We start from the raw sequence: 25548 nt of genomic DNA, 5'->3' as shown, positions 1-25548 counted from the left end.
AAAGCATTGATTGCAAGATGATTGTTGACGATGCAAAAATTAAAGAGGAGCCGTGCATGATAAGAACATAAAAATATGAATAAGATCTAATAAGGAGTGCAGCCTAGTGGCTACTACATGGGCCCGGGAGTCAGAATACCTGGGTTCTAACCCTAGCTCTGTCATTTTTTTTATTATTATGGTATTTGTTAAGTGCTTATTATGTGCAGGCACTGTTCTAAGTGCTGGAGTAGATTAAGGCTAATCAGTTTTGACACAACGCACTGACAATCTGCATTATACAGATGAGATTAAAAGAACAGAGAATAATAATAATAATAATGGCATTTATTAAGCACTTACTGTGTGCAAAGCACTGCTCTAAGCTCTGGGGAGGTTACAAGATCAATCAGTCAATCAATCGTATTTATTGAGCAGTGTGCAGAGCACTGTACTAAGCACTTGGGAAGTACAAGTTGGCAACATATAGAGACAGTCCCTACCCAACAGTGGGCTCACAGTCAAAAAGACAAGACAAGATGATCCCAGCTCCGCCAATTGTCAGCTGTGTGACTTTGGGCAAGTCACTTAACTTCTCTGTGCCTCAGTTGCCTCACCTGTAAAATGGGGATTAAGACTGTGAGCTCCCTGTGGGACAACCTGATCACTTTGTAACCTCCCCAGCGTTTAGAACAGTGCTTTGCACATAGTAAGTGCTTAATAAATGCCATCAGCATTATTATTATTATTAATAGCCCTAGCCACACACTCTTCAGTTTGGTGAATGTAATCTATTCCCAGCCTTTGCCTACCCCAGATTGAGGCATTCTAATCTTCATAGTCTACCCTTATAGGGAAACTTCTCTACCCCCACTCTAACCACTTTGCTGAGCCTTAGCTATGAACCATCTAATAATATTGATAATAATAATAACAGTAATCCTTGTTAAGCCCTTACTGTGTACCAAACACTGTACTAAGGGGGTGGCACAATATAAGCAGACCAGGCACAGTTCTTGTACCTTATGGGGTTTATAGTCTAAGAGGGAGTGAGGCAGGTTTTGAATTGCCATTTTACTGATCAAGAAGGTGAGATAAGAATAATAATTAATAATTGTGGTATTTGTTAAGTGCTTACTATGTGCCAAACACTGTTCTAAGCACTGGAGTAGATACAATAATAGTAATAATCATAATGATAGCATTTGTTAAGCATTTATTATCTGCAAAGCACTGTTCTAAGTGCTGGGGAGGATACAAGATGATCAGGTTGTCCCACCTGGGGCTCACAGTCTTCATCCCCATTTTACAGATGAGGGAACTGAGGCACAGAGAAGTTAAGTGACTTGCCCAAAGTTACACAGCTGACAACTGGCCGAGCCGGGGTTTGAGCCCATGACCAGGTAATCAGGTTGTCCCATGTGGGGCTCACCGTCTTAATCCCCATTTTACAGATGAGGTAACTGAGGCACAGAGAAGGTAAGTGGCTTGCCCAAGGTCACACAGCAGACAAGTGGCAGAGCCAGGATTAGAACTCACATCCTCTGACTCCCAAAACCATGCTCTTTCCACTAAGCCATGCTGCTTTGACACATAGAAGTTAAGTGACTTGGCCAGGGTCACACAGTAGACAAGTGGCAGAGCTTGGATTAGAACCCAGGTCCTCTGACTCTGAGGACCACATTCTTTTTTTTTATGGTATTTTTTAAGCACTTACTATGTCCCAGGCGCTGTACTAAGTGCTGGGGTATATACAAGCTAATCAGGTTGGAAACAGTTCATGTCCCACATGGGGTTCACAGTATTAATCCCCATTTCACAGATGAGGTAACTGAGGCCCAGAGAAGTAAAGTGACTTGCCCAAGGTCACACGGCCAACAAGTGGCAGGTGCGGGTTTAGAACCCAGGTCCTTCTGACTCCCAGATCTGTGTTCTATTCATTAGGCCACACTGCTTCTTCTATGCAATGCACTCCCTAAAGCACAATGACCAGAACTGTTGTGAGCACCGCGTGGGAGAGACAGTGTATCCATCCCAATGCTTAGTACGGTGCCGGGCGCATAGTAAGCGCTTAAAAGATACCACTATTATTATTAACTGTGTGTAGTTCTCTGTGTTTGGACGGTTTTATGGACAAACTATCTGGACAAACTCTCTGTAGTCCCCGAAGGAAAAAAACAGCATACCAGATTTAATTTTAAATATAGTAAGCAAGACCTAATACAGGAAGTATATGTAGGAGAGCCTCTTAGCAATAGTGATCTCAACACAATTAAATTTAGTAGTTGAGGAAGAAGCCAAAAAACCACTCAAAAATATCCTAAGAATATTCTACTCTATAAAAGAAACTATTAAAACTATTAACTTAAAGGAACAAAAAAATAGAGAAATATGTAAGAATCCTGCAGAAAGCCTGAAGACCCCTAATAAATATCATCAGTGGTATTTATTGAACCCTTACTGTGTGTACTGCACACTGTACAAAGACCTTGGAAAAATGTCTCAGAGGCCTAGGTAAAATGTGTGCCATAGAATGAAAGAAAACCACAAACTCTGAATGGCTGACTGGCAAAATAAAAGAAACAAGTTAATCAGGTTGGACACAGTCCCTGTCCCAAATGGGGCAGAGAGTCTTAATCCCCATTTCACAGATGAGGAAACTGAGGCACAGAGAAGTGAAATGACTTGCCCAAGGTTACATAGCAGACAATAACATATGTTTTCCCTCATTTGCTTTCTGTACAAAACAGTTGTGTAAACTAGGTGGGTGGGAGAGAGCAGTAGTATATTTCTGAGGTGGATTTTATTTGTTTTTATAGCATCCAAAGATGTTTAAAGAACTCATGATAAGGATTGGAACTGATCAGTTTTAATAACTGGATTACAGAAACGGATTTTATAATTTATGTCACTACAAAGTGATTTTAAGTGAATGAGAAGAAAAGTTTTGTGAAGGGTTTTGCATATGTAGGTGTCTTTAATGTTCTGCTACTTGCATGATATTTTAAACTTCACTATGGAAATGGCTTTGATTGTAGTGTTATGAGAAATACAGTAATTCAGTTTGCCATTTAATGCATATTAGGAACAGTTTTGAACAATTTTGAACAGGGATGCCAAAAATCAGGGATGCTATTCAAAATTTGTGACTTTGGCTGCAACTCATATTTTGTCATATTAAAGTACTTTTTTTCTTTTAGCTCTGTGACTTGGCAATAGATGAAATGTGGTAGCATTCAGGAAGTTTGTTGGTCGCCAAGCAGTTTTATACCCAACAGTGAACAATTTGTTTCAGTACTGGGGAAGATAAGCATCTCTGTCTGTATAGACCAGTGAGAGAAATCATCAATTCTGAATCATCAATTCTGCCTCCATTGATCATGCATGCATCTGGTATTCAATCTTCATGATTAGTCTTGGCCTCCTTGTATCTGGATTTATTTTTAGACTTTTAGATCCCATCTTCTGGTGGGCGACTTCATCATAAAAGTTTTTCTCTCGCTTATGAAATATCTAGTGATTTAGACACCGTAACCAAATATATAGAAATATGGAATTTGCATTGTGATTGCCAAGCACACATGCTGAGACGGTATCTTATCTTATTGTAGTTCTCAGGATAATGAGCATTTCTTGCCTGCCAATTTTTTTTAAATGTACTAATGACTTTTTTGGTGCCTATCCTTGGGAATCAGAACACCTAGGTATGTAACTCAAAGTCTCCTAACTATTATCAATTGTTGGATGCACTGTTGTCTCAAAAGAAAACAAAAACTATAGTTACTGTGGAACCTTCTTTTGCCTCCCAAGGTAATTTTTTAGTTCACCTTGCATGGAAAGCAGTGTGGCCTAGGGGAAGGAGCACAGGCCTGGGACACAGAAGATCTGGGCTCTAATCTTAGCTCTGTCACTCGTTTTCCGTGTGACCTGGGGCAAGTCACTTCACTTCTTTTGGACTCAGCTGACTCATCTGAAAAATGGGAATTCTGTACCTATTCTCCCTTCGTAGATTGTGAGCCTCATGAGTACCTTGAATCTACCCCAGTGCTTAGCACTATACTTGGCACATAAGGGCTTAACATATATAATAATAATGTTCCCACATCACTGAACTGCCCCAGTTATCCCAGGGGGAAAACTTTTACAGGTCTCCAAAGCCAACATGTTCACCCCATATCAATCAATGATATTTATTGAGCTCTTATCACATGCACAGCTCTGTACTATGTGCCTGGGAGAGTATAATACAGTAAAGTTGGTAGACATGTTCCCTGCCCTCTAGAAGTTTACAAATCTACTGGGCAGCTTACAGTCTAATCAGTCCCTCTCCCACGTGGCACTCACCATCTACGAGGGAGAGCAGGGACCTTACTCCCATTTTACACAAGAGGAAACTGAAGCCCAGAGAAGTTTAGTGACTTGCCCGAGGTCACACAGCAGGCCTCTGACAGAGCCAGAACTTGAACCCAGGGCCTCTGACTCCCAGTCCACTAGGCCATACTGCCTTTCTAAGGTCTCAATGAATGAATCAACTGTATTGCTTGGGCACCTATAGTATCTAGGGCACTGTACTAAGTGCTTGGCCGTGTTCAATTGAGAAGGAATCCTGGTCCTTGCCCCCAAGAAGGTTTCAATCAGACTAGGAGATGGCCAGACATGAGAAGAGAAGGAGAAGGAGACCAGTGCCACCCTTCAGCTGCTGCAGCAGCAGGAAAGAAGGTGTAGATAAATATGTGTAAGTTCAGGGAAGTCAAAAATGTGCCTCACTGCACTGGGCAATTGCTGGCTGGATATCACTGGGAAGTTGGGCTCAGTCAGGGAGGACCTCCTGGAGTAGGTAGCAAGAGATGTGTACTTTAGGGAGAGCTGTTGGTGGGGGTACATGAAGGAGAGGCTAGGTTGACGGTGTGAGAGAGGGGATGGAAGTAGAAGAGGTTTTTTATACGCTTCAATAGTTACAAAATATTTGGGTTGAAGACAGTCCTTGTTCCACATAGGACTCACAGTCTAAATAGGAGGAAGAACAGTTATTGAATCTCCATTTCAGCACTTAGAACAGTGCTTTGCACATAGTAAGCGCTTAACAAATACTATTATTATTATTAGTAGTATTTACAGTTGAGGAAACTGAGACACAGAGAAGTGAAGTGACTTGCCCAAGATCACACAGATGGTGAGCAGCAGAACCAGGATTAGAACCGAGGTCCATGCTCTGTCCAATAGTTCACTCAGCTTTCAGGGGACCTGCCCATAGAAAATGATCCTGGGTCATCTCTGATGTCTTCAAGACAGAGGAGGGCCTCCACAGTGTATTGTTCAGAGCTGAAGACTCTGAAAGAACAACAATAATAGGAGTAACTATTATTAATTATCTCTTAGCCACCCAGGAAAAATGTGGGTCGACGGATTGCAGATAATTCATCACTTCCAGGGTTGTCCTTTCGGTGACTTCCACTGGTAAGTTCTTTTGAGGGCAAAATTGTAATATTTTCTAGTCCAACAGAAAAGTATTATGGTGTGTGTAGATTCATTCATTCAATCATATTTAATGAACATTTAGTGTGCAGAGCACTGTACTAAGCACTTGGAAAGTACAATTTGGCAACAGAGACAACCCCTACCCAACAATGGGATATCTGTCTGCTGTGCCATCCATCCCAACATGTAGGCAAGCCTAATCATAAATATTGTGTTTGCATTAGGCAATTTGCCTGAGGGGCCTTATCTGTCTTCTTCATCATCATCAATCATCATCATAATGATATTTGTTAAGTGCTTATATTGTTCTGAACACAGTACTAGGCACTAGGATAGATACAGGTCAGATCCCACAGGGATCACAGTCCCTGTCCCACATAATAATAATAACATTAATAATAATAAGAAGAACAACAATGCTATTTAAGTGCTTTCTACATGCCAAGCACTGTTCTAAGCACTGGGGTAGTTACAAGGTAATCAGGTTACCCCACGTGGGGCTCAGAGTCTTGATCCCCATTTTTCAGACAAAGTAACTGAGGCACAGAGAAGTTAAGTGCATCTCCCAAGATCACACAGCAGACAAGTGGCAGAGCCGGGATTAGAACCCATGTCCTCTGACTCTCAAGCCCATGCCATTTCCACTAAGCCACGCTAATTGTGAGAAGCAGCATGGCTCAGTGGAAAGAGCACGGGCTTTGGAGTCAGAGGTCATGGGTTCAAATCCCGCCAACTGTCAGCTATGTGACTTTGGGCATATCACTTAACTTCTCTGTGCCTCAGTTACCTCACTCGTAAAATGGGAATTAAGACTGCAAGCCCACCGTGGGACAACCTGATCACCTTGTAATCTCCCCAGTGCTTAGAACAGTGCTTGGCACATAGTAAGCGCTTAATAAATGCCATCATTATTATTATTACTTCTCTAGGACTCACAGTCTAAGGGGAAGAGAGAACAGGTATTTAATCCTCATTTTACAAATGAGGAAACTGAGGCACAGAGAAGTTAAGGGACTTGCAGGAAAATAGCGAGTCAGAATTAGAACCCAGCTCCTCTGACTCCAAGACTTGTGCTGTTTCCACTAGGCCACACTGATTCGTTAGATCAGCATTTACTGAGCATCTGCTGAGCACTCAGCTCCTTATAACAGCCACTCTCTTAAAAAAAACTTGCATTGCAGCAATATTGCATTGTCACCTGAGTCCCATGTTGTTTTCAGGCTCCCAACCCTGGGATCCAATACGAGGTTACACTGTATCCAGATGGATGCACATTGTCAGAAGACTGCTTCCTAATTCGGGTATCATTTTATCCTAGATGCATAGTGAAAAGACACATGGTGGCAGAACCAAAGGTCCTAGGACCTTAGGAACAGACACTGGAAATAGAAGACATAATCTCTGTCTATTAGTCTCTTTACTGCTGGGCTGTTTGCAATGTCATTTTCGGGCCAACAAGCTGGTGATTAGGAACTGGTGGATTTTATCCACAATTGCGCATGACCCACTGTTAGATTTAGAGGAATTCCTGCCAGAGCGCAACATTTTAGAGGATGATTTGGGTAAAGTGCCATGGAAGAATAAGGGAACAGAGGGCCATAACATGATGTGGCACTGCAGGAATGTTTATTTCCAAAGCTTGTCCCAAGCAGCTATTATCAGCTTATTAGCATTGCACCGGAAACCAGATGCAACATTGTTACCATTGTAACTGGTAACTGAACATTAAGTTGTTGCAAATCGGATCCCATATTAAAGAACTGCAGCCTGAGGCACTGGAGAATGCCAGAGAATACAGACTGGCTGGCCTTTTTAGCCACAACCTCCTTGAATTTTGTCGAGGGTGACAGAAGCCATATACTCTCAATATTTTTCAATCTGCTCTTCAAATCTTTATTTATCCTAAAAACAGGGTTTGGAATTTTTTGCTAAGAGCAGGGAGATTTCATTTGCTCCCTTTGCTTCAGCCACCCGTCTTCATGCAGATGATTCCCAAATCTACCTCTCCAGCCTCGACCTCTCCTTCTCTGCAGTCTAACATGGTGTCCTGAAGGCAGGATAATATGGATGTCCTACCGACACCTCTAACGCAACACATCCAAAACAGAACTCCTCATCTTCTGACCCAAATTCTCACTTCCCATGACTTTCCCATCATGGTAGACAACACCACCATGCTCCCTTACAGACCCATAATCTTGATATTATCCTTGATTTATCTCTCTCATTCAACCCACGTGTTCAGGCTCTCACCAACTCCCATCTGTTTTTCATTTACAAGATCTCTAGAATCCGCCCTTTCTCTCCATCCAAACTGCTGCCATCCTGAACCAAGAGCTAATTTGATCCCAAACTGACTACTGAATCTGCCTCCTCACTGACCTCCCTGCCTTCTGTCTCTCCCCACTCCAGTCCTTACTTCATTCTGCTGCCCAAATTATTTTTCCAAAAAAAGTTCAGTCCATATAAAAATAATAATAATGGCATTTATTAAGTGCTTACTATGTGCAAAGCACTGTTCTAAACGCTGGGGAGGTTACAAGGTGATCAGGTTGTTCCACGGGGGGCACACAGTGTTAATCCCCATTTTACAGATGAGGTAACTGAGGCACAGAGAAGTTAAGTGACTTTCCCAAAGTCACACAGCTGACAATTGGCGGAGCCGGGATTTGAATCCATGACCTCTGACTCCAAAGCCCGTGCTCTTTCCACTGAGCCACGCTGCATATCTCCCCACTCTTCAAGAAACTCCAGTGGTTGCCCATCCACCTCCACATCAAATAGTAACTCCTCACGATCAACTTTGAAACACTCAATGGTTCGCTCCCTACTACAATAATAATAATAATGATGGCATTTATTAAATGCTTACTATGTGCCAAGCACTGTTCTAAGCTCTGGGGAGGTTACAAGGTGATCGGGTTGTCCCACGGGGAGCTCACAGCTTTAATCCCCGTTTTACAGATGAGGTAACTGAAGCACAGAGAAGTTAAGTGACTTGCCCAAAGTCATACAGCTGATAAGCGGCAGAGCTGGGATTTGAACCCATGACTTCTGACTCCAAAGCCTGGGCTCTTTCCACTGAGCCAGGCGGCTTCTCTACCTTGCCTCTTTGGTTTCCTACTACAACTAAATCCACATGCTTTGTTCCTCTAATGCCAACTGACTCGTACCTCAATCTCATCTGTCTCACCACCAACCCCTTGTCCATTTCCTTCCTCTGGCTTGGATCTTCCCTCCCACTTCATATCTGACAAATCAGCACTTAACCCACTGGCAAAGCCCTACTAAAATCACATCTTTTATGAAAGGCCTTCCCCAACTAAGCCCTTATTTCCTATATTTCTCCTTTCCTTCTGCATCACCTACACACTTGGATATGTTCCCTTTAAGCACTGGTAATGCACCCTACCAGCAGCCCTACAGCACTTATGTGTATATAATAATGGCATTTATAATATTGGCATTTATTAAGCACTTACTTACTATGTGTAAAGCACTGTTCTAAGCATATATCCTGATACTCTCCCATTTTCCCTATCTGTAATTTATTTTAATGTCCATCCTCCCTCGAGACTGTAAACACCCTGCTAGCTGAGATTATGCCTACCAAACCGAAATTCTTGTTCTTTTGTTCTCTTAGTACAGTGCTCTGCACAGAATAAGCACTCAATAAATATAATCGATTGATAGAAGGGTTGTCAGGGGAGGGATATGCCTAAGCCATTGCTGCAACTCTGATGATGATTCATTCATTCAATTGTATTTATTGTCTACTTTATGCAGAACACTGTACTAAGTGCTTGGGAAAGTATACAATACAAAAATAAACAGTGAGAATCCTTGCCCACAGTGAGCTCACAGTCTGGGGTCAGGGGAGACAGGCATCAATTAAAAAAATGGAATTATATATAAATATATATGTGCTGTGGGGCTGATGATTATGGTTTTTGTTAAGCACTTACTAAGTGCCAGACACTGTACTAAGCACTGGGGAGGATACAAGCAAATTGATTTGGACAAAGTCCCTGTCCCATGTGGGATTCACAGCCTCAATCCCCATTTTACAGATGAGGTAACTGAGGCACAGAGAAGAGAAGTGATTTGCCAAAGGTTACACAGCAGACAAGTGGTGGAGCAGGGATTAGAACCCAGGATCTTCTGGCTCCCAACCCCCTGCTCTGTCCACTACACCATGCTGCATCTCTGCTAAATACCTTAATCATGTTGGACACAGTCCAGTCCCACACGGAGCTCACAATCTTAATCCCCATTTTACAGATGAGGTAACTGAGGTGCAGGGAAGTGAAGTGACTTGCTCAAGGTCACACAGCAGACAAGTGGTGGAGTCAGGATTAGAACCCAGCTCCTCTGACTTTTAGGCCCATGTTCTTTCCACTATCCATCATCATCATTACTAGGCCACATCATTTCTCTTCTCTTCTCCACAGTCTTTCTTAAGGTAACTCTAGGTACACTTTCCAAATAACTTTGACAGAAAACAGTTCCAGTAGTTACTGGTCCTCTGTTCCAGTGGTCGGACGTGGGGAGCATAGATGGAGGAACAAGTCTAGAATGAATGATGAAAACTTAGTGTTGAACAGGTCTCATGCTCAGATCATGTTCTATTTGTCAAGATAATAGAGAAGAAAGACACATAATCGACTCCCTTTCTAAAAAAATAATAATAATGGCATTTATTGAGTGTTTACTATGTGCAAAGCACTGTTTTAAGCGCTGGGGAGGTTACAAGGTGATCAGGTTGTTCCACCGGGGGCTCACAGCCTTAATCCCCATTTTACAGATGAGGTAATTGAGGCACAGAGAAGTTAGGTGACTTCCCCAAAGTCACACAGCTGACAATTGGTGGAGGTGGGACTTGAACCCATGACCTCTGACTCCAAAGTCCGGGCTCTTTCCACTGAACCACACTGCTTCTCTAATGCATTGATATTATTCCTTTCTTAAGAGTTTTTAAACTGTTCCTGAACAACTAGCCCCAAGAAATTTATGTTGCTTCCAATCCCTTGCCCTCCTGACTTCTAAACTGGCAAACAGCATCTTATATTTGGCTTCAGGCAGTCAGTTCATAAATAGTGCAAGTTTAGAGAACATGCTGTTTTAAGGCATTACTAAATCGAGTTTTGCAAATGCTCGTAGTCCTGATAATGCCATTAGCTGAAACAGAGGGATGGGGGAAGAAGCAAAGTGAAATCTGCTCAATATATGGATGAAACAGTAGAAACCAGGAGGGGAAGCAGACATCCTTCTTTCACAATCTTAACTTGAGACTAGATATCCCTTTTAAAGATCGCAGCCTGGGAAACATTTGCTATTTTCTCCTTAAAATGGTAATTGATGTCCTTTGAAATTTTCTTTCATTTATGAAATTTTAAACCAAAGCAAATTTGGTAGGGGGAACAAGAATACTGGAGACAGATTCAGATTTAGGGGCTCTAATTTCAGTCCTGCCCTGAAAGCCAATTTCTTGGGGTACAAAATGACCCAAACTGTTTGTGTCCATATGAAGCCACCTCGTTTAACAGGACGTTTTAGTTAAAGCTTCTGTGGATGCTTCCAGTCTGTTGAGGCATTGGAGAAGATTTTTCTTTTTTTTTTTCTAGAGAAGATGCTTATTTTGATGCTGGGCAATATAACAAGCACTACACTAATCTCAGGGCAGAGATAAAATCAGAGAACAGTCCTGTCCTGCATGGAACTCACAAAGAGTTCAAAATCAAAAAGAGGAGGATTTAATCCCCATTTTACAGATGAGGGAACTGAGGCACAGAGAAGTTAAGCAACGGGGAAGTGGTGGAATCAGGATTCGAACCCAGGTCCTCTGACTCCTCTTACTTGGAGACCAATCCCTCCCCTCGACTCAAAGCTTGCTGTGGGTAGGGAATGCGCCCGTTTATTGTTATATTATACTCTCCCAAGTGCTTAGCACAGTGTTCTGCACACAGTGAGTGCTTAATAAATAAGATTGACAGCATAACTGGCTATTATTCATTCATTCAATCATATTTATTGAGCGCTTACTGTGTGCAGAGCACTGTACTAAGCGCTTGGGAAGTATTATGACATGCAGAGAAGCAGCATGGCTCAGTGGAAAGAGCCTGGGCTTTGGAGTCAGAAGTCATGGGTTCAAATCCCAGCTCTGCCAATTGTCAGCTGTGTGACTTTGGGCAAGTCACTTCACTTCTCTGTGCCTCAGTTACCTCATCTGTAAAATGGAGATGAAGACTGTGAGCCCCCCATGGGACAACCTGATCATCTTGTAACCTCCCCAGTGCTTAGAACAGTGCTTTGCACATAGTAAGCACTTAATAAATGCCATTATTATTATTATTATTACTCACAAAGGGAATCCTCTCTAGATGGGGGCAGTACAAAGAGGTTCCTCCTTGGAACCTAAACAACTCAGAGCTTCAGCTTGTTGTCCCCCAGAGGAGTTTTAATTCTGCACAGGGAGAGGAGAAGAAAGATGGAGATAGAGGTGCCAGAGCCTCCTGTTCAGCCTATGGCTTGACCTGGGAAATAGTTCAAGCTACCAGGAAAAATTTGGAGGGAGTAGAGAAACTGAACGATGCATCTTTCTAAAGAGATACCAACTCCGCTGTACTGAACTCTCTCAAGTGCTTGGTACCGCAGTGCTTGAGAAGCAGCGTGGCTCAGTGGAAAGAGCCCAGGCTTTGCAGTCAGAGGTCATGGTTTCAAATCCCAGCTCCGCTACTTGTCAGCTGTGTGACTTTGGGCAAGTCACTTCACTTCTCTGTACCTCAGTTACCTCATCTGTCAAATGGGGATTAAGACTGTAACCGCCCCTCCATGGGACAACCTGATCACCTTGTAACCTCCCCAGTGCTTAGAACACTGCTTTGCACATAGTAAGCGCTTAATAAATGCCATCATCATTATTATTATTACAGTGCTCTGCACTCAGTAAGCACTCAATAAATATCATTAATGGAAGGATTGAGATCACTTTCCCTCCATGCCTGACTCTTTTCAGGGTTGGAGCAACACGTTAGCCTGTTCACCATCAGATTTAGTACCGTAGAGTGTCATTATTCTCCTAATGGACTCTGAGGTGATCCTGGTCTTAGTAGCCAAGAGAAGGGAACCTGACTTCCAGTAAACCCACAGCAGAAGAGGCCAGGCCTCAAAACTGAAGAGTCACAAGCTTTAAACATAATATGTCTGAGAATCGCAGCTCAAACAATACACCTCTAACCTGGATGTTGAATTGACATTCCAGGGCAAGTGGTAAAGTGCAGGCAGGAGAAGCAGCGTGGCTCAGTGGAAAGAGCCCGGGCTTTGAAGTCAGAGGTCATGGGTTCAAATCCCGGCTCCTCCAACTGTCAGCTGTGTGACTTTGGGCAAATCACTTCACTTCTATGGGCCTCAGTGACCTCATCTGTAAAATGGGGATTAAAACTGTGAGCCCCCAGTGGGACAACATGATCACCTTGTAACCTCTCCAGAGCTTAGAAGAGTGATTTGCACATAGTAAGCACTTAACAAATACCATGATTATTATTATTGTTTCATGGTGGGAAGAAGGTAATAGCAATGAGTGGCAGAAGTGAGTAAGAGACAGCCAAGACCAGGATTGGAGTGGGGCTGGTGGGGGTTGGGGGGGGAGGAGGAGGTTAGGAGGGATGGACCCCACCCCAACCCAAGCCAGTGTAAGTGGCAGTGCTACTCATTCATTCATTCAGTTGATTCAATTGAATTTATTGAGCACTTACTGTGGCCGAGCACTGTACTAAGCACTTGGGAGAGTACAATACAACAATAAACAGGCACATTCCCTGTGTTCAGTGAGCTTACAGTCTAGAGGGGCAGCAAACTGGGTTGGCCACAATCTCTGTCCCTCATGGAGCTCACTATTCTTAATCCCATTTTGCAAGTGAGGTAACTGTGGCACAGAAAAGTGAAGCGACTTGCCCAAGCCCACACAGCAGACAAGTGGCAGAGCTGGGATTAGAATCCATGACCTTTTGACTCCCAGGCCTGTGTTCTATCGACTAAACCAGCCCCCACCCAAAAAACCTGGAGCAGCAACAAACCATAGCCTGTCCCCGCAGAGACGCCAGTGAAATTGAATTTGTCCTGAGTCCTAATATTCTTTTTAGAATGGAAATGATGAGCACAGAGCCATGAAGTGGGGGCCGTTTCTAATAACATGACCTACTTCCTCTAAGTCTTGAGCTCTTCATCTCCCAGATCTCTTCATTGTGCAGTAGTCAGAGAAAAGCTACAGGTATGAGATGGAAGAGACTGAAATAGCACCTGCCATTTTGACTCATGGACTAAGAGAGAATGGAAAGGAAGAAAGAGGGATAACTCAAGTGGGTATGATAGAAAGAGGCACTGCCATTTGAATTCAGGGATTTCACTGTTTTGGCCAAATGCACAGAACAACCCTGCTAATTTCATCTAACCTGTATTCCTTACAGATGAAATCAATCAGTCAATCGTATCTATTGAACACTTACTCTGTGCAGAGCACTGTACTAAGCTTTGGGGTGAGTACAATACAACAGAATTAGCAGACATGTTGGTTCAACAGTTTCTGTTGGCCAACAGTAAACTCAGAATCTGGGTAAGCGCTATAATGAAAGCCTGACATGCTACATCTCAGCTGCATAGAGACCGTATTTCGATCTCTGAAGGAACTACTTGTCCATTCAAGCTCATGAGTACAGTTCATATCCTCCTCAGCATCGCATTCCCTTTTCTCCTGCAGTGACAAGATGCCCTCAGGAGACCAGCTTTGAGAGACATCTGTTTCTGTTTTCTGGTTTTTGAAGAGAGAGTTTTAACCACTGGGAAAAGTCTACCTACTTCATTAAACAGTCTAGAATCACCAATCCCAAGACTTTCCATGAGGTATAGGATCAAAGTCCTGTCTCCCCAGAGGGAAGAATGTAAAATATTCCCCACCCCATACTGTTTTATTGCCTGCCGCTGTTCACTAAGAGTCAGGGGGCAGGAAGGAGTATCTCTGTGTGGCGTTACAAAAGCAAGTGCATTACATTATATGCTCTGTCCATAAAAAAGTGTTAATAGATATTTGCACTGTGAACAAGAATATAACAATTCTTACAAGAATACAAGAATTCTTGAAAACAAGAATGTTGTGTTGTATGGCACCTTGCAAATGAAAGAGATCCTAAATAACTTTACAGAGTCAGAGAGTGATGCATTTCAAATACGAGAGGACAAAGGGAGAGAATTGGATGTAATAGAGACCCAAGAAAAGAGGGGTAGGTCATTTTCTCAGGCAGCCGCATTGGCAGTCTTTGGTGACTAAGCCCCTAGACTGAGGGAGAGTACTTAAATCATGAATGCCTTACTCCAAACTGAGATAGAAATTAGCGAGCTCTCTTGAAGGAAGACCCATCCCTGAAGGATTTTCTAATGCCTTCACTTCATCTAGCTGAAATGACATGGTCTTGTTATTCCTTTTAAAGGATGATTCATTTATAGAGAGATGTACAAGGGAGACATAGCGAGAACTAGTAGAGCCAGAGGGCATGCTAATATATCTTCCAATCTTGCTTGTAGGTATTATATGATACACATAGGCTTTGAGTAAGGACTATCTTCCCACAATATAGTCTTGGTTTGGCTTTGTGGATTGCAATATTTCCTTACCATAATAAAAGAGATTCTTTGGGAAAGGGGATAAATGCAAGAATGGAATTAGGGGGTCAGAATGTCCATTCTATGCTTGTTGTACGGAATATAGGAATGTGGGAATAGCATACTGTAGAGGAAAATAGAAGAGGTTTTCAGCATGGTTTTTCCACTTATATAGGTTTGATATGGACAGGGATGGTGCCTACCAACTCTATTTGTATTGTACTCTGCCAAGTGCTAAGTATAGTGCTCTGCACACAGTAAGCACTCAATTGAATACCATTGAAAATTGATGTAGGGACTAGAGTGTAAGCTCTTCTTTAGACTTCTTCCTTGGTTGTGAACTCCTTCTGGGTAGGAAATGTGTCTACCGGCTCTCTCTTCCAAGCACTTAGTACAGTGCTCTGCACATAGTAAGTGTTCGATAAATAGCATTGACTGATAGAAGATAGTCTTCTAAATACCTTATTTGCATCAATTTTGTGGACTAATGGAAAAAACATGGAGTTGAGAGTCAGGAGACCCTAGTTCTAGTCCCAACTCTGCCACTGGCTTGTTGTGTGATCTTGGGCATAATGCTAAATCTCTCTGGGCCTCAGTTTCTTCAACTGATATGATTCCCTGCTCTTTCTACCTCTTAGATTGTGGTCTGAAGTTATTATCGCTTCAATACTTAGTGCAGTGTTTTGGCATAGAATAAGTGCTTAATACCTACTACTGTGATTGTCATATGGGCTTGTGAAGCTTTTTACATTTGCTTGAGAAGAGTAATTAGAGGAAGGTGAAAACTAAAGGCCCCTCTTGGTCGCACCTGGAGAGTTTTCAGTACTCTACCAGTCTTGCCTATGGGAGGGAGAGTCAAGCAGAGGCATACCCATTCCATTCCTAGCTTGGACAGTGGCTAGTGAGGAGAAACAGCCTGAGTGGGACAACCTGATGTATCTCCCCCAGTGCTTAGAACAGTGCTTGGCACATAGCAAACGCTTAACCAATACCACCATCATTATTATTATTATTATAGAAGGCAATCTACTACAACTCAAAACTCACCCATGTTGGGCAGCAGCGGCTTGGAAGAGAGTCGAGGGCAGAGACTCGAGTTTACTGCATGGAATGAGGCAATGGTAAATCATGTCTGTATTTTTACCAAGAAAACTGTATGGATACACTACCAAAACGATTGAAGATGGAGGGCCGGGCATTGTGGGAGAGATGTGTCCGTGGTGTCGCTATGGGTCGGAAACAACTCGACAGCATAAGACAAGTCAAAAACCTAAGGGAGAGATATTAACAGTGCTTTGCACATAGTAAGCGCTTAAGAAATGCCATAAAAAAAAACTAGATAAGGGTGTCAAAATCTGGGTTTAATGACTGTGTCAGAAATTTTGAGATCCTGAAATTTCACTAATGCAACCCTCATCTGGACTGTACCACACTGAAGCCCAGTGCTCATCTGATGGTTTCCGAGCAACCAGTTTCTCTGGCATGAGGGTGATTCGAACACCTGGCAATCCTGGTAATTTCTGGGCTGAGATTGCTGGAAGATATGCTCATTAGAAACAGTTCACATAACTGGGCTTTCTGATGGGGGGGAGCATTTAATTCCACATGGGACACTGAATAACTTGAAGAGAGTAATTCACTGCTTTTTGGGCATGCATCAACCTGGCCTGATGATGTGAGATGAAAGCTTCAATTTTTTCCCCCACTCCCTACGTCTCCTAGTTATAAGCTACTCTGTGGCCTGCATATATAATAATAATAATTTTGGTATTTATTAAGCATGTACTATGGGCCAGGCACTGTACTAAGCATATGTACCATGTACTATGTGTGTGACTTTGGGCAAGTCACTTAACTTCTCTGTGCCTCAGTTACCTCATCTGTAAAATGGGGAATAAGACTGTGAGCCCCCTGTGGGACAACTTGTTCACCTTGTAACCTCCCCAGCGCTTAGGACAGTGCTTTGCACACAGTAAGCGCTTAATAAATGCCATAAAAAAAAGCATTGGAGTGGATATGAGGTAATCAGGTTGGACACGGTCCCTGTCCCATATGGGGCTCACAGTCTCAATCGCCTTTTAACAAATGAGGTAACTAAGGTCCAGAGAAGTGAAGTGATTGCTCAAGGTCACACAGCAGACAAGTGGCAGAGCCGGGATTAGAACCCATGACCCAGGCCTATACTCTACCCAATACACCATACTACTAAAATGATCAGCAAGGCAGTTAAATGATCTCAAACCTTGATAAATGTGAAGTTGAATTATTAACCAGTATAATGATTCATTCACTGGTTTACCCAGTTGGACTAGACTCATGGCCTTTGAATATAGAAAATGTGAAATTTCTTCCTCCAGTTCCTCTCCTACCTCATATGTCTTTTGTATTGTTGATATTCCCAGAGTCTCATAAGTTTTATCTATAACTTCTACAACTTGCTAAATAACCAGATGACTCCCTCTTTAAAATAAGCAAATAAACAAAGGATGCATTTTTTCCCATTTGAAACGTTATAATGTTGACTTTTAAGATTATAATTGATCTGCTTCACTGAGCAAGACTTTGACTCTTAGCTTAAAAAAAAACAGAGAAGAGTGTACTCTCCCTGTTCCAGTTTAATAGCAATCTATTTTTTTCCCCTAGGCACCCTTTAGTGACAATATAAAGGCTCTGCATTTTATATAGCTAGCACAATTTAAGTTCAAAATGAGAAGAAATAAAATTAATGGTGTATGAGAATCCTCTGTGTCTGTGGGCAATGGGTTGGCAGGAAATCCGTTTGCATACTACAATCTTGACAGACAGCTTACTCTGGATAGACTAAGGTATGAGGCAGTCACTGCAGAAGAGGCTTTGAGTGATTAAATCTCTCCTCCTGTCAGGAAATTACCTGTGATGTCTTGTCTCACAACTACAATATGTCTCCGTACATGCCCTCTTTTTCTTGTATGGTCTGGTCTTTGGGGTTGAAAGTGCTCTTACTGTAGGTTTCTCTATCCAAGTTATCATTCTAGTATTTGTTATTTGATTTGATTTCAGGAAGCAGAACTGTTTATGGGTTCAGTACCCAAGGTGTCACCTCTCAGGGTCACACCAGTCTCGACTACGGGAGGGAGAGTCAAGCAGAGGCATACTCATTCCATTCCTATCATAGGCAGTCACTAGAAAGTGGAAGGCAACCTGATACAAGTCCAAAACTCACCTATGCTGGGCAGCAGTGGCATGGGAAAGAGTAGAGGGCAGAGACTCAAGTTTACTGAGCCCCCTTCTTCCTCTCCCCCTCCTCACAACACCTGTATCTATGTATATATGTTTGTATGTATTTATTACTCTATTTTATTTGTACATATTTATTCTGTTTTGTTAATATGTTTTGTTTTGTTCTCTGTCTCACCCTTCTAGACTGTGAGCCCACTGTTGGGTAGGGACCATCTCTATATGTTGCCAACTTGTACTTCCCAAGCGCTTAGTACAGTGCTCTGCACACAGTAAGCGCTCAATAAATACGATTGAATGAATGAATGAATACCGTACGGAAGGCGGCAATGGTAAACCGCTTCTGTATTTTTACCGAGAAAACTCTATGGATCCACTACCAGAATGACTGCAGACGGTGGTGGGGTGGGGGGAGGTGGGGTGGACAGATGTGTTTTTATTTTTCTGAAGTACTTTGACTTGAGATACCTCATTTTACCATCGCAATATCCCTGTTAGGAAGGGAGCAGCATGTACTTCATCCCTATATCCCCTTATTTTCCCAAAGACGAGGAAACTGAGAGAGGCTAAGTAACTTGTCCAACATCAATCAATCAATCAATTGTATTTATTGAGCGCTTACTGTGTGCAGAGCACTGTACTAAGTGCTTGGGAAGTACAAGTTGGCAACATGTAGAGACAGTCCCTACCCAACAGTGGGCTCACAGTCTAGAAGGGGGAAACATCACTCAGCAGGACAGTGGCAGAGCTGATTTGAGAATCTGGTTCTCCTAAATTCCAGTCCCATGGTCTCCCCACCATCAGTCAGTAGTATTTATTGAGTGTTTACTGTGTGCAAAGGACTATAATAAGTGCTTGGGAGAGTATAACATAACAGAGTTTGTAGACATGTTCCCTCCATACAGCGAGCTTACAGTCTAAACCACCACTGTGTTCCCTGTGACTTCCCTTGGTCATAAACAGGACCCAATCAATCAGTCAGTCATATTTATTGAGCACTTACTGTGTGCAGAGCACTGTACTAAGCACTTGGGAAGTACAAATTGGCAACATATAGAGACAGTCCCTACCCAACAGTGGGCTCACAGTCTAAAAGGACCCAGAGAAGCAGGACTGCATTACTTCCTTAAAACAGGCCAGGAAAATTTCCAAAATGGAATAAAGGCAGGACCTACTTCTCCCCAACACATTCTGTCTCAACATCAACAGCATTTATTTAACACCAGCAGAATGCTGAGTAGCATCAGCGGCATTTGGAAGCAGAGTGGCCTAACGGGTAGAGCCCGGGCCAGACAGTCAGAGGATCTGAGTTCTAATCCTGACTCTACCAATAGCCTGCTGAATGACCTTGGGCAAGTCACCACTTCTCTGTGACTCAGTTTCTTCATCTGTAATATGGAGATTCAATCGATCATATTTATTGAGCACTTATTGTGTGCAGCGCACTGTACTAAGTGTTTGGGAGAGCAAAATGCAACAGAATTGGGCACGTTCCCTGCCCACAATGAGCTTATAGTCTAGAAGGGGATACAGATATTAGCATAAATAAAAAATTACAGATATGAACATAAGTGATATGGGACAGTTGGGGTGAATAAGGGTACAAATCCAAGTGCAAGGGAAAATTCAGTACCCATTTTACCTTCTTCATATAATGTGGTAGAGGGACTGTGTCCAACTTGACAATCACATATCTACCCCTGCACTTGGTACAGTGTTGGCACATAGCAAGCACTTGGCAAATACCATGGTAATGATTATTATTACAGTAGAAATAAAGTGCAGCTCCTACCCTCAAGGAGCTTACTGTCTAATGGGGAAGACAAGTGGACACCAATTGAAAAGCAGCATAGTGTAATGGAAAGAACACACACCTGAGTTTTGGAGAACCTGGGTTCTAAATCTGACTCTGTCCCTTACCTGTTGTGTGACCTTGGGCAAGTCATGTAACTGCTCTGTGCCTAGGGTCCCTCATCTGTAAAAATGATGATTTAATATTAGTTCTCTCTCCACTTTACATTAAGCCTCTTTTGGGATAGGGACTGGATCCAACCTGATTATCTTGGATCTCTCCTAGTGCTTAGTAAAGTGCTGGCATATAATAAGGTAATAATACTAATAATTAATAATAATAATTATGGTATATGTTAAGTACTTTGTGCGAGGCACTGTACTAAGTGCCAGGGAGTTACAAGCAAATTTGGTTGGATACAGCCCCTGTCCCATGTGGGGCTCACAGTCTCAATCCCCATTTTACAGAGGAGGGAACTGAGGCCCAGAGAAGTGAAGTGACTTGCCCAAGGTCACCCAGCAAATAGCAAATCTGGCATTGGAACCTATGACCTTCTACTCCCAGGCCCCTGCTCTATCGACTATGCCATGCCGCTACCCAGTAGTAGAAATTCATTCATTCAGTCATTCATATTTATTGAGCACTTATGGCATGCAAAGCACTGTACTAAGCACTTAGGAGAGTACAGTATAACAATAAACAAGGACTGGTAATTAGTGAGCACCTGAGCACAGCAAAAGTACCAAAGAATCAAAGACTCACAGTCTAATGTGGCGAGTCAGTCTTCTTTAGAGAAATAATTTTTGTTCATGGCCCAAAAATGATCCCAGCATCTCAAACAGAACTGATATAATTAATAATACCATTATTAATAATGGTATTTGTTAAATGCTTAATATGTGCCAAGCACTGTTTTAAGCACTGGGATAGATACAAGGTAATCAGGTTGTTCCATGTGGGGCTCAAAGTCTTAATCCCCATTTTACAGATGAGGTAACAGGCACAGAGAAGTTGAGGGGCTTGTCCAAGGTCACTCTGCAGACAAGCGGAGGATGTGGGATTAGAACCCACATCCTCCGACTCCCAAGCCCGTGCTCTTTCCACCAAGTCACACTGCTTATTGTCCAGACTATAAATATTTACATCAAGTAATCACCTTCCTATTTCATGTCTTGGAGTAGAAGTCCCTTTAGACAAAAATGCTGCATTTAATCCATAAATGGATCAGAATGAATCAGTCACATTTCAATCATTGGTATTTACTGTGTGCAGAGCACTGTACCAACTGCTGGGGAGAATACAATATACAGTAGGCAGATGTGCCCACAAATAGCTCAGTCTTGAGGGGGACAGACAATATATTAACTATGTGAACATGAATGCTGAGGGACAGAGGGTGGGCTGAATAAAAGGTGCATGCCAATCCAAGTGTGAGAGTGAGGGAGAAGGGAAAGGAAGTAGAAGAAATGAGGGTTTAGTCCTGGAAGGCCTCTGGAAGGAGATATAATTTTAGTAAGGCTTTGAAGGTGAGGAGAGAGGTGTTTTTTTGGCTATGAATTGGGTGGGAGGTAGAGATCAGAGGCAGGACATAGGTGACAGGTCTAGGGCACGTTTGATGAATCAAGTAGAGTAAGTAAATTGGCATTAGAACAACTAAATGAGTGTTCTGGATCTGACTCCTTACCCTATTGATCTAGTTTTTTAAACCTTTTTTCCAAGTAATTTAAACAACGTAATTAATTATCTCTTGCTGCCTCCCTCCTAAAGAAACTCACTAACCAACTTTTCCTCTGACAGCCTAAACAGCAGTATTTAGCTTTCTTTGACTGTGTGCTCTTTGTGGGCAGGGAATGTCACTGTTTATTGTTGTATTGTACTTGCCCAAGGGCTTAGTACGGTGCTCTGCACACAGTAAACACCCAATAAACACAGAATGAAAGAATGTGACCTGAAGTTATTTACTTTTGCTGTCCCCAATCTTAACTAAAATCTCAGATAATCATCCCAAACTCGTTAAGCTCTTTGGTTCCAATTTTCCCTTTGTCCCTAATTTATGCTTGAATTGCCTTTCTGTCTTCACTGGGGCTTGAATAGGAGACGAGCACCCCCATGCACTGACACCTGAAGCTGTTTGTCCTAATTAGCTCAATTGTCCCAAAACTGCCTTCACGTGAATCTAGACTCCCTCACTAGTTCTGCGTTGGGAAAGACGGGAAGAGGCAGCAGATAGTTTTGTACCGTAGTCTTATTCCCTTTTTCCCTTATTACTTTTCAGTTCTCGTTTGCTTCCCTTATTATAGTTTTGTAATCCTCCTTGGAGGGTTCCACCCCACGCTTTTCTGGTGCAGAATAATTTTCAGACTCTCAGGGCTCCAATTCTATGGATTAAACTCAACACTGAATCACACCAGGTTTAAGCAGCCTGTTTAAGCCAGTCAGACTCTTCACTATGGTTTTTTAGGTGCAAATCTCGAAATGGATCAAGACCAAGTAATCGCTGCTGGAGAAACCGAATTTTGCTGAGTTTACAACCAGATTTGCTGAAGAGCTTTTCTCGATGGGCTGGGAACAGCGGAGGCCCCGTCCTGAGGTGATCTGCAGTCCAAGAAGAATTTCTAAAAGCAGTCAATGAAGAGTCGCCGGTTCAGACTTAGAAGAGAGAGGAACAAGATAAAAAAACCCATCGGAATAGCACGAATAAAGGTACTTGGGAGAAAAGGGGGGCCAGAGAGTTTGACAATATTATTTTATTAGTGTTAATGGCATTGTCTATTGTTCCCAGGGTGGGGGTGACTTTGTGAGGAGAATTAAATGGTGTGCAAATTGTGATTCCCTCTTCAGAAGTGACCAATGTTAACAGCATACCCTGAAGGAAAGATCTTAAATTCCCAGTCCAGAAGGAAGTAGGGATCTTGGGCCCAAATTCTATATTAGACTGGAGACATTATTATTATTATAATTATATTAAATATATAATATATTTATATATATAATATATATTTATATAATATATAAATGTTATAATATAATAATAATAATAATAAACTGTTCCAGAAGTCCTTCTTGATTGCAAGCTTTGTATCCTTTCCATTCAGAGAGTTGATACCCAGTAAATTCCAAGTCAGGGGAAACAATGGAAAGAATGAACAACAGCTGTGATTATAAATTTCCTTTTCTCCCCTTTGGGTAGATGGCACAACCTTGATCAAACCTACCAGGGAACTGTATATTTACTGTGGATCCATAATGATAGCAGAGTAAAAAATAGGTGGTGATTCTGTTGTACTTTCCCAAGTGCTTAGTAAAGTGCTGTGCCCACAGTAAGCCCCCAAATGCCATTGATTGTCTAGAAAGCTGCACCTGTTCAGAATACTGAGCCTGTTTTATCAGTAAATTCCCAGTGCTGGACTGAGGAAAGGTTCATTTCACAGCTAAATGTGGCAAGTTGAGAAACTGTGCCTTGCAAAGTGGTTCTGTGCCCAAGGTCATGCAGCAGACAAATGGCAGAAAACCCTGCGACTCCCAGGCCCGTGCCCTAACCCCAAGCAGCAGACAAATGTCTCTGTCTCCCCCTTTTAGACTGTGAGCCCACTGCTGGGTAGGGACTGTCGCTATATGTTGCCAACTTGGACTTCCCAAGCGCTTAGTACAGTGCTCTGCACACATTAAGCGCTCAATAAATACGACTGATGATGATGATGACAAATGGCAGCAAACCTTGTGACTCCCAGGCCCGTGCCCTGTCCCCATACAGCAGACAAATGTCTCTGTCTCCCCCTTTTAGACTGTGAGCCCACTGTTGGGTAGGGACTGTATATGTTGCCAACTTGTCCTTCCCAAGCGCTTAGTACAGTACTCTGCACACAGTAAGCACTCAATAAATACGAATGATGATGATGATGATGACAAATGGCAGCAAACCTTGTGACTCCCAGGCCCGTGCCCTATCCCCATGCAGCTGACAAATGTCTCTGTCTCCCCCTTTTAGAATGTGAGCCCACTGTTGGGTAGGGACCGTTGCTATATGTTGCCAACTTGGACTTCCCAAGCGCTTAGTACAGTGCTCTGCACACAGTAAGCGCTCAATAAATACGACTGATGATGATGATGACGATGACAAATGGCAGCAAACCTTGTGACTCCCAGGCCTGTGCCCTATCCCCATGCAGCAGACAAATGTCTCTGTCTCCCCCTTTTAGACTATGAGCCCACTGTTGCGTAGGGACTGTCTCTATATGTTGCCAACTTGTACTTCCCAAGTGCTTAGTACAGTGCTTTGCACACAGTAAGCGCTCAATAAATACGATTGATGATGATGAGGACAAATGGCAGCAAACCTTGTGACTCCCAGGCCCATGCCTTTTCCCCATGGAGCAGACAAATGTCTGTCTCCCCCTTTTAGACTGTGAGCCCACAGTTGGGGAGGGACTGTCTCTATATGTTGCCAACTTGGGCTTCCCAAGCGCTTAGTACAGTGCTCTGCACACAGTAAGCGCTCAATAAATATGATTGATGATGATGATGACAAATGGCAGCAAACCTTGTGACTCCCAGGCCCGTGCCCTATCCCCATGCAGCAGACAAATGTCTCTGTCTCCTGCTTTTAGACAGTGAGACCACTGTTGGGTAGGGACTGTCTCTATATGTTGCCAACTTGGACTTCCCAAGCGCTTAGTACAGTGCTCTGCACACAGTAAGTGCTCAATAAATATGATTGATGATGATGACAAATGGCAGCAAACCTTGTGACTCCCAGGCCCGTGCCCTATCCCCATGCAGCAGACAAATGTCTCTGTCACCCCCTTTTAGACCGTGAGCCCACTGTTGGGCAGGGACTGTAAATGTTGCCAACTTGGACTTCCCAATCGCTTAGTACAGTGCTCTGCACACAGTAAGCGCTCAGTAAATACGATTGATGATGATGATGATGACAAATGGCAGCAAACCTTGTGACTCCCAGGCCCGTGCCCTATCCCCATGCAGCAGACAAATGTCTCTGTCTCCCCCTTTTAGACTATGAGCCCACTGATGGGTAGGGACTGTCTCTATATGTTGCCAACTTGTACTTCCCAAGCGCTTAGTACAGTGCTTTGCATACAGTAAGCGCTCAATGAATACGATTGATGATGATGAGGACAAATGGCAGCAAACCTTGTGACTCCCAGGCCCGTGCCCTTTCCCCATGCAGCAGACAAATGTCTCTGTCTCCCCCTTTTAGACTGTGAGCCCACAGTTGGGTAGGGACTGTCTCTATATGTTGTCAACTTGGACTTCCCAAGCGCTTAGTACAGTGCTCTGCACACAGTAAGCGCTCAATAAATACGATTGATGATGATGATGACAAATGGCAGCAAACCTTGTGACTCCCAGGCCCGTGCCCTATCCCCATGCAGCAGACAAATGTCTCTGTCTCCTGCTTTTAGACAGTG

At 42.9% G+C, this 25548-nt stretch overlaps 1 long non-coding RNA gene across 2 annotated transcripts in view; it reads left to right on the top strand.

Moving 5' to 3' along the window:
• LOC119935857 overlaps positions 1-22809 on the top strand; it is a 76139-nt gene extending 53330 nt beyond the window's left edge. For both annotated transcript variants that reach the window (XR_005453468.1, XR_005453467.1), the window contains exon 3: positions 22581-22809. This is a non-coding gene — a long non-coding RNA (uncharacterized LOC119935857). The remainder of the gene's footprint in view (positions 1-22580) is intronic.
• Positions 22810-25548: the final 2739 nt, after the last annotated feature.

This window comes from Tachyglossus aculeatus, chromosome 12, assembly GCF_015852505.1.
Source record: "Tachyglossus aculeatus isolate mTacAcu1 chromosome 12, mTacAcu1.pri, whole genome shotgun sequence".
Classification (NCBI taxonomy): domain Eukaryota; kingdom Metazoa; phylum Chordata; class Mammalia; order Monotremata; family Tachyglossidae; genus Tachyglossus; species Tachyglossus aculeatus.
Note: the sequence above shows the minus strand (reverse complement) of the source record. Positions and strands in the feature narration are given on the sequence as shown.